Source organism: Ipomoea triloba, chromosome 6 (assembly GCF_003576645.1).
Source record: "Ipomoea triloba cultivar NCNSP0323 chromosome 6, ASM357664v1".
In the NCBI taxonomy this organism is placed as follows: Eukaryota; Viridiplantae; Streptophyta; class Magnoliopsida; order Solanales; family Convolvulaceae; genus Ipomoea; species Ipomoea triloba.
The window spans coordinates 12,396,588-12,407,394 of record NC_044921.1 but is presented as its reverse complement, the minus strand read 5'-3'; the positions used below and the strand labels follow the sequence as shown (position 1 = coordinate 12,407,394).

Genomic DNA, 10,807 nt, shown 5'->3' with positions numbered 1-10,807 from the left:
CCAAGAGTAACTTCTACTTCAAAGTGCTAATGGTTCCCTAAAAGATTCTTTACAATCTCTATGGATTGTTATCTTCATAGTATTTCCTAACAAGTGCTATGTTTCAACAATCTAAAATAAAGATCACTAAAGCAAAAAAACGGTTCTAGACATATTCAACCAAAAAATAATTGCCAATACAAGGTGTTAGCATTAATATGGATAGGGTTATAGGGCAACCCACTTACCCTACGGAGTTCACTAGTGTATTTTATGACCATATTTGTATACTTCCCAACCTCAATATTGTATTTCCTAACTTCACTAGTGTAGTCCCCGAGCACACTAGTGTATTTTCTGACCTCATTATCAAATAAACTTACTGGTCTCCTTGTATATAGACTTCTCGACTTCGTCAGATCGGGATATGAACATCGAAACAATGACAACCAAATCCGAGCACAACCTATCTCATCCGTGACTAAACAATGATCACCAAGTGTCCCATAACGTAGTTAAACCCCTAAGGACACATGCCAAGCCTAGTTTGACTGCTCGATCTCCTTAGGACACGTGGAGGACATGTCAAACACCCGACATGTGTCCCCTGTCCCATCCCTATATAAAGGACATTTATTGGGGACCCGAGTGAAAGGTCACATGCTAATCAACTTGCTCCAAGCCTCCAATCTTGGTCGGACTAGGTCAAGCATTCTGGATATCGACACCTTCTCAAACATAAACAAAGGTCTACGAAACAATCAAAAAGCATCATTATGGCACTCTATCCTCTTTTGTCTGCCACCTTGTTACAAGGAATATATGTTAGTTAGCTCTATCTTAATGAACACGCATCACTAAGGAGAAGTGTGTTGTATGCCTGTATGCATGGATATCTTATCTCCCATGAATTTATAATGTGAACAATTTTGTGTGAGCGGTTGTTGGGAAAACATTTAAAGGTGAAAGGTGAAAAGCCTATTTAGCTTTACTTATTGTCCCACATTGCTTGTTTAACTCCCCTATGCCTTCCTTATAAGGTTTAGTCTTGTCTAAGGGGTTTGAAGAGTTATGGAGGGGAAATAAAGGGGAACTATGCGTGTCGCTGCCACCGTTCGCACACGTGCGAGATGTGATATGATGAAATTTTTGGTTTGTCTAATATTTTTATTTCCTATTTTTGTTGATCGTGGACGAGATGTGATGTGATGAAATTTTTGGTCTATCTAATATTCTTATTTCCTATTTTTGTGGATCGTGGACAGCTTTGACTGCACATTCTCTCTCTATCAACCAATAACGTGCCACGTTTGTTCCTCCATCTACACTATTTTTGTGCGCTCCTATGGCTGGAAACGGAGTGGTTGTTATATTTGCTACTATATAAGCAGCCCCTTCCTCCCTTCTCAAAACACACAAACAACAACGAATTCCTTTGCTTTCTTCCTCCTCCATACTACGAGTCTGAGCATTACTATACTGGTTCTCTGTGTGCAAGTCGAAAGTATACGACACCCTGGTCGTAAAATACTTTTAATGCCGTGTTTATATTAACACGTCACAGAACATTTCTTTCCCTTCTACTTTACCTCAAATCTAGCCTACATCAACATCACTTTCAATGAGACATTGTTTTCTTGAACGTCCATTTTACAGTAGGGGTTTCCTCAATCTTAAGCGACCAGAGTACAACAACCATTCTTTTGGTCGACTCTAGTTGGGGGGTATACACAAACTGGGTGATCTCCTCAGTCCCAATGCACCTTCAATTTTGGTCTCCCGATCTCCCCCTTTGCCATTGGTGTCCAACCGTGCAACCACAATTTGCTCTGAATTTGATGTTACTAAACACTTAACCTGTATAAATGCCAAGATCATGTTGACATTTTAGCTTAAAAATGGCATTTAAGTGGCTATTTTTTGGTACAAATATATGTAAGGTCCACTTCCGATTTTGGTCAAGTCTTTTAAAGGCATGTTGAATTTTATAGCATAGAGGCTCTCTCGCGCGCACAAAGGTGAAAATCAAACCCCAAAAGGAGCCTAAAAAGCCTTGTCTCGTGTACGCCGGCAACAACGGGCACGTAGGGATGTGGGGTGGGGTGGAGGCGAGGGGCATACTCCCCGTCCCCGTCCCCGTCTCCATCCCCGGGAATAAAAATTCCTCCCCATCCCATCCCCACGAAGATTATCGAGGGACGGGGAATCCCCATCTTCAACTTAAAGTACTATTAAATATGGAGTATTTTAAAACTAAACATATTATCCAAAGATGCATTTCATAAATATGACATACCATTAAAAATGTTTCTAAAATTATATACTCCATAGATATTATATACAAAGTAATACATATATGTGTGCGTTGTGTGGCTACAATGCATAAATAATATATATATATATATATATATATATATATATATATATATATTCGGGGGTGGGGTGTGTACTCGCCATCCCCGCCCTCGTCCTCGGCGGGGAATTAAAAATTCTCCCCATCCATTGGGGTGGGGAATCGGGTATGGGTACAATTGACATGCCTACAGGCACGAATGTCGTCCAACTCAGAGCCACTACCCGAGTAGTAAATCTGGATTGCCCGGTTATGGTAACCATTCGGCAACTATTCGTGGGTATTGCTCGAACCACCAGTCGGATACTGTTTTAGCAGTGTTAATTCTGATCCGTTAGGAACTAATTATGAGTTAATTCAAAATTATTTTTGAGAATTAAACTCCAAATTAAAGTTGCACGCTATAAGGGTTACATATCTGATTTATTTCAGTTGTTAATGCCATTATTAATGTTATTAATTTCCTCATATCCTATAAAACCTTGTTGTTGGCATATTGTTTTGATTTTGTTTTCTCCCCATCCCTCTAAACTCTCTTTCTTCGAAAATTCTGCCAATAATTTCATATACACACACACACGAAAATATGGAACTTAATTTATAAAAAAAATAATTCCAACCAATTTCGGTACGAAACTTATATATATATATATATATATATATAGTATATCGACTTATTCACCACCTACAGATCACGCATGCTGATAAGCCTCCAAGATACCCATAAATTGAGTACATATTAGGGTGTTTTGTCACGCTTTTAGCATCCTTACATGATAAATTGTGATCAAATATGCTTTAAATTCACTAACCAACACGCAAGGCTACTTTTAGCCTAAATGAGGTGATACAGGAGTCCCAGGAGCCAATAGGAACGAAAACCGAGCTTAATGAACGAACCAGACAAGATCGGAGCCCCGAAGGACCCAAGAAGACCTCCACACACTTGTGAGTGCACGTGGCCACAATCCAGTAGCCTCCCACGCACGATCACACGCGTGTGGAGCGACGTGGAGACTGCAATGCGCGAATTTCCCTAGGGTTGCTTTTCGGAGACTATTTAAACCCCCTTGATAGATTTTCAGGGGAGTTTTTTCCATTTTTTAGAACTTCCTTTTCCATTTTCCTTTCCCAATTTTGGGATTTCCTTTAGATAATTTTAGGAGTAGTTTAAATAATTTTCATTGTAGAAGACAACAAGCTTGGATTGAAGGACCACTTCAACTCTAGGTGATTTCTATTACATTTCTATTATATTTTACTATTTTGTTCTTGGATTGAATTAGCTTTTGTCTTGAATTTCATATCATGAGTGGCTAGTTTAATCTAGGGATTTGGATTGTGTGAAGATATGTTGCTAGTGTGATGATCTTATATCTATTTTTGGATCTAAATGCTTAGATTGTTGGGTTATCTATTCTTGTCTATTGATTGGTAAGTTGTTTTGATGATATCTTGTTTGGATTTGGCCAATCTAGATGAGAGATTGAGCTCTTGACTCTTTCATGTCTTTGATTAGAGTTAGGATTGAAGCTTTGTAACAATCATAGATCCTATGGACTTCTTAAAAATAGTAGGATAGTGTGTAGCTTAAGTGTTTGATAAAATTCCTCTTAGAACTTTGGATGCTTGAAGGCATTCCTAATTAAGTCCAAGAAGCCTTAGTACACAAAGGTGGAAAAGGACTAAGAACACACACTCTTGAATAGCCAACATCTTTGTCTTGTTTATCCATTACCTTAAACACACCAAGATGCAACATAGATGAGCACCATCCAATCCCTACCTCTTTACATATTTTTCAATCTCTTTTACTTTACACCATTTTCTCACACAAACCGAATCTTATGAACTCCTTTCACTCACAAATCACCATTCACCACACTCGAATCTATTGCATGACTCAATCACGTAAACGCCCGAACAATTAACACACCTCCACGTCCTTCCTTCGAGACCGACACTTGGGGCGTTATTGACTTTCCGTTTTAACACACACATATCTTTTGACATTTCACCCTACGCAAAACTGCATTCGTCAAAATGGCGTCGTTGCCGGGGAAGGCAATAGGTTGTCAAATGTTTTTGTTTACTTTGATTGAATGATTGCAAGATTTGAGCATTGTTAATCCACACCATTTTCTTTTGTTTCATTTTTTATTTTGTTTGTTTTTGCTACTTACCCAATTGACTACTTCTAGTCAATTGTGGAATCTTTGCTTCATTGCTAATCTTAATAGGTGAATGCACACGCGAGCAAAAGGAAATCAAGGCTTACTACCTTACATTCCAGAAATCAATAGAGCAACTAGGAAGAAAAATACCCAAAGGTCACAAATGGCTTCATCAAGCGCAACAAGAAATCCGCAAGGAAGAGGAGCGACTATACTAAACCCGCCCCCAGCACCAGTTATTCCACAAGGACCGATTAACCATGAAGAACCAATTCTTGATGAACCACAAGCTAACAGAGCAAACCCATAAGAAAACATTCGTGAAGAAGAATATTATGGAATCCCTCAGGAACCACAAAGATCAATTGCAGATTATATGACTCCGGATTTTAACATGTACAACTCGATCTATGTACCGCCGATGAAAAACGTCAACTTTCATGTGCATCCAACTATTCTCACACTGGTCTAGAATAGTTAGTACTCGGGATTGCCATCCGAAGATCCCAATGCACACATAACAAGGTTCATACGAGCATGTGGGATGTACAGACAAGAAGGCGTTAGTGAGGAGATAATTCGACTTAAATTATTCCCATTTTAAGTTATAGGAGAGGCAGCACGTTGGTTGGAAAGCCAAGACGACAATAATTTCAGATCATGGCAGCAGTTGCATCGTGAATTCATGAACGAGTTCTTCCCCATCACAAAGACTATGAGGATTGAAGGCTAATACAGGAATTCAAGCAAGGAAAGCTTGAGAGTTTGGGGGAGGCTTGGAGACGATTCAAGGTTCTCAAAAGACAATGCCCGCAAGATCTGATGCACCCATGGGACGTGATCAGCTCATTCTACGGAGGACTAACCGATGACGGAAAGATGTTACTTGACTCATCCTCCAGCAGTGCCTTTGTCTCCTTAGCTTTGCCCAAAGCTAAAGAATTGATCGAGAGAATATCTAAGAATACCTCTTGTTGGTATGACCGACGATGAGAGCACGGAAACATGTATGAGATTAATAGCCATGTGGCGAGTGAGGCAAAAATAGAGGCAATGAATCATGAGATCAAGAAGTTACAGGGCATGGTATAAAAAATGGAAGGAAAACCCAAGCCTTGTATGGCTTTGGCACTTTACTGTAACATCTGTGGAGGACCACATGATACTAATATTTGCACTTCACCATCTGCATCCGAGCAGGTTGAGGCGGTGGACTTTCAAAGGAACTCCAACTACAATGCCTATGGACAAAATCAAAGGTCGAACAACAATTTGAAATAGGGCGAGGGATGGAACAACAATGATGGATATCAAGCGCGAGGACAATACAATTATGGAAACAAGCCTGCTTATGGACAAAATGAAAAGGGTAGATTGATGTATAATCAAAATCAAGGCAATGGAGGCCAAATCACCCAGTTCAGGCCACAATACAATTCTCAACTTGACTTTACTCAACAGAGGAGGGATGATATCCGTGAAGTAGATGAAAGGCTTACCAGGACGATCATGGAATTAAAAAATGATCGGGCAAATCTTAAGCAAGAGATTACTCAGGAAATCAGACAAGAGATTTCTAGTCTCAGACAAGAATCCAAGGCTACACTCAAGACCATTGAGAATCAAATCTCACAAATGTTCAAGATGATGTCTGAGAGACACTACGGACAACTCCCTAAGAACACAGAGAATAATCCAAAAGAGAAAGTCAATGCTATTAATGCCAAGGAAGAGAAGCACAAAAATTGTGACCCGATGGATATTGTTTGCCGAATATGCCAATGTAGGAAAAAAGGCAAGGGAGATGAGACTACCTCTTGTAGTCCCAATCTTGAATCAAAGACTGCAAGCGCTTCGTGCACAATTTCAATGAAGGAAAGCAATGAGAAAACCACTTTTGAAAACCGCCCCAAAGATAAGGAGCTATCACAAGACAAAACCAAAAATGCAAAGGAAAAGGAAGCGGCACGAGAAGGTACAATTAATGCTTTTATCCGAAAATTTTTCAATAACAAAGAATGCCCGAGTTATTTGAGGACGACAATTGTGATAATTTTACTTGCTTAAGCCAAGAGTCTTCGGCTTGTTTGACTGAGGGTCACCCCAGAAAGAAGGGCGACCCGGGAGCTTTGGTGATTCCTTGTTCTATACAGAAAATGGATCCTCAAAATGCTCTAGCCGATCTCGGAGCTTCGATTAATGTAATGTCTTCAAATCTCTTTGAAAAATTGAACTTACCAAGTTTGAAACCGACAAGGCTGACACTCCGTTTAGCCGACGGGACCACGCGGTACCCGGAAGGCTTGGCGGAGGATGTTCTAGTACGAATAGGAAAATTTCTTGTGCCTGTCGATTTTGTTGTTTGTAAGATGGGAGATACAGAGCCCCATGGTTCTTTAATTCTTGGAAGACCATTTTTGGCTACTTGTCACGCCCGCATAGACGTAAGCTCGGGGGAGATAACTTTGAGATTTGATGGACAAGCCACGAATGATGACAAAGTAAGAACAGAAGGGACTGACGAAGAAGTGAGGGCGATGGTCAAAACAAAGACTAAATAAAAACCGAAGTGGAAAAATGACAGGCTGACATGGAAGAACACGTGGGTACCGAAGTGTTTCCTACCCACTACCAAGGAGTATGGTTGAAAAATGAACAAGGTCTAATTCGTCTAGCCAAAGACGTAAACTGTGGCGCTGCTTGGGAGGCAACCCAAGGTTTAATAAATTATTTTTATGTTCTTTTTATGCTTTCGTTTTAATGATTTGTTACAATTCCATTTGGTACCATGTTTTGGAAGACTAACTTGTAGGATTCGAGACTGAAAAATGCGTTGGAAAGGCCTAATACAGACATAGGTGTGAAGGGAAAGACCAAAATCGAGAAAATGACGCACCAGGGTGACACGCACGGTCACACGCGTGTTAACCGACGTGGGAGCAATCCAGTAAGTCCCCACGCCCGGTCACATGCGTGCTAACCGGCGTGGGAACAAAACAGAATGTTCACACGCGCGTCCACACGCGTGTGGACGAGCGTGGAACCAACACCACGAGATAAAGACCCATTCGGCCGAACCACGCCATTTTGCACTCCAAAACCTAAGTTTTCTTCTCTTCTCCACGCAAGGTAATCTCCAAACTTAAAGGTTTGAGCATAGTGAATTATTTTCATCTCCAAGAAGGTTAAAAGCATCACTATCAAGGTAATTTCATATCTTTTAATCATTTATTTGAATATCCATGAGTTTGGAAGATTTGAATGTTGAAATTTTATCCTACATTACCTTGAATGTTTTTGAATGATTTGAATGTTTAAATTGGTTTATAATGCTTCATAGAACTATCCTTTGATGTTTTCTTTCTTTATTGATGGTTACATTGATGGATTGAGATTTAAAATTGAGCTTCAAGTGTGAACACCATTGTTGAACAAATGAGTTTATTGAATTTCTTGTCTAGATTATGAAATTGATGCTTGAATTGATGTGTAAACTTTTTATAGACTTATTATATGCTATCAATTTGACTTTCCACATGCTACATTGCAAAAATTGAATTTTCAATTTCAAACCCTAATTTTAGAATTTGGGGAAGAAGATGAAGTTGACTTATTGAAATTCTTGACTTTTTGAGTTGACTTCTTATTTGACCATCAAATTGAATTATCTTATGATGATATTGTGCATGTGTGTGATAATGGAATGATATTGTTCATATTCTTATGCTAGAATTGTTCAAAATATAGAGGAAACTATGGCAAAATTTTCGAAAATCCTTGACCCTATATCTTGACAAGGAATTTTACATGAATGCATTGGTGATCTATTTGAATGATAGTTGCATAAAACCAATTACCATGAGTATTAATTTCTAAATTTTGTAGGATGGGAAGATCTAAAGAAATGGCTAAGAAATCTAAGTATGATAACGGCGAATCTAGTCGGTCGAGAGCACGACCCCAAGCTGCACGAAACGTACCAGCAATTCCACAAGCTCCTCAAGAGAGAGGCACTAGATCTCTAAGGCACTTGACACCTCCTCAGCGCGCTCTTGTGGATACTTACAAAAGCAAGCAGCTAAGTGTGAGCAGATTCTTTAACGATAATGTTTTAACAGAGTTCGGTTGCTTAGACGAAGTGAATACATTGATAGGGCACCCTCAACTACGCCGTTTATTCGAGTGGCGAGGTTCAACCTACGCACCGGTAACTTATGAATTTTTGGCTACACTTGACATAAAAAAGGAGGCCAATAATGCGAGGGAATCAATATCATTCCGATTGTTTGGCAACCACTATAACCTATCGGTTAACACTCTGGGCATTGCCCTTGGGTTTCACAACGCCGTGGAAATATCATTGCCATATTTCAGGGACTTCAAGGATGATTTCGATTCAGAGGCTGTGGTTGTTCAGTACTGGAAGAGCATAACCAACAATGCAGCTTACAACTCCTCCAACTTAAAAGCAAAGCTCATCACTAGAAACACTTTGAAGGCCATCAGATTGGCCTTTGCAGTTAATATCTCCGATAGGACCACCAACACGAACAAAGTCTACAAGTAGGATTTATTTTACATGTGGTGCATGGAGAACAGAGTTAGCATCAATATGGGTGTTCAAGCAAGGAAATGGCTTCACACCCAACTGAAGAAGAAGGTTCAAACTATTTTCATAGGACCTTTTATCACTCGATTGTGCTAGGGTTTGGGCCTAGGAAACCTTCTTTTAGAGGAAAAAGAAGAGGGTCCCATGATTGCTTTCTCTATGAGTGAGTTATTTGCTATGTATCTGAAGTTGGGAGGGGATGATGCCCCTGATTTGGAAGTTTATGATGACACTGATGAGGAAGATGAAGAGAATGATGAGGGGAATGATAATGCCGCAGCGCAGGAGCAGGGTGAGCCTAGTGCACAGCATGAGGGCTCTACTTTGATGGATTGGGAAGCATCTCAAGCTTTCCAAAGGCAGCTCCATGATGAGCAGATGAATTTTTGGCGCAAGCAGCGAACATGGCAGGAAGGGAAGTTCACATCCATATCTGCGAGGCAGGACATCCAACATGAGGAGCTTCTTCGTACACGAAGAGCAGTGGAGGAAAATGCCAGAATGATTCAAGAGCTTCAAGCTCAATTTGCGAGACAGTTCAATCCTCCATCCTTTGGCGATCAGTGATGCCACCCTCATCCTCTCAATCCTGAATCTTGATTTGTGACTATGAAGTCTGAACAACAGTGGTTACCAAATGGTTGATTGTCCCGTTCAAACATTAGGATCCCTACGCGTGGGGTTCCGCCTTTATTTACTTTACTTTATTTTTAGAGTTAATTCCCAAAATGGTCCTCCGACTATGGCCTTTTCTCAATTTAGTAATTCGACTTTCAATTGCACCCAATGTGGTCCTCCAACTATTGAAAATTAAGCCAAAATGGTCTTCCGTTAGTTAGTCGTAAAAAATGAGGGCAAAAATGGAATTTCAACTTCTTCATCCACCTATTTCATCTCTGCAAATGGCGAAGAAACTCCGGTGCCGGTCTCAAGCCACTGGAACAACACCACCTCGCTCCCAACGTAAACAGAGAAGGTCGGAGCGACGGAGCCTTCAATTGCGAGACCGGCGAAGAGGCTGAAGCACCCAAACTCGCGGATGAGCCGAGACCAACGCCGTCCGTTATTTTTTTGTTCGCCGCATCTTCACGCCGGAAAATCACCCATGGGAGTGATGTCTTTCTCAGTCATGTATCATAATAGAAAATTGTAAGCATTGCAGGGGTAATAACAAACAGAGTGAAATAATCTGGTTCTAGTGTAATAACCTGTCAAACTCAGTTATGGCTGCATGCGACTCTTGCCCTGCCTTGCCAAGCTTATAAATCTTTTTGTTCATCTCAGTTCGGTGATGGTATCCATTTTGACCAGCACGGGCAATTGTGAATGAAACTCTAGTTGGATGCCAAGCAACTTTACGAAGACCTCTATGAGTTTTACGTGCAAGACAAGTGACACCAATGATATCAATCATCTCATCCTTCTGGAAAACATCGTCAACTGGCACATGCTTCTCAAAGAAACCATATGCATAGTTAATCTTCTGTGCAATTGTCCCACCATTAACCTGGATTTCCATCAAATGAGCCTTCTTCTGCTTCAACCCCTTCATTTTCCTTATCTGCACAAGATAATATTAATAGAAAATAGTTTATCATGAGAATGTTTATAAAGCTACGGGTGTATACTAAAAGCAAATGCCATAGTTATTATAACACTCTCGCTAAAAAAAAAAAAAAAAAAAAAAAAAAA

General features: G+C 40.1%; 1 pseudogene; it reads right to left on the bottom strand.

The window, feature by feature from the left end:
* Positions 1–10,201: 10,201 nt before the first annotated feature.
* LOC116023487 overlaps positions 10,202–10,807 on the bottom strand; it is a 1,790-nt pseudogene continuing 1,184 nt past the window's right edge.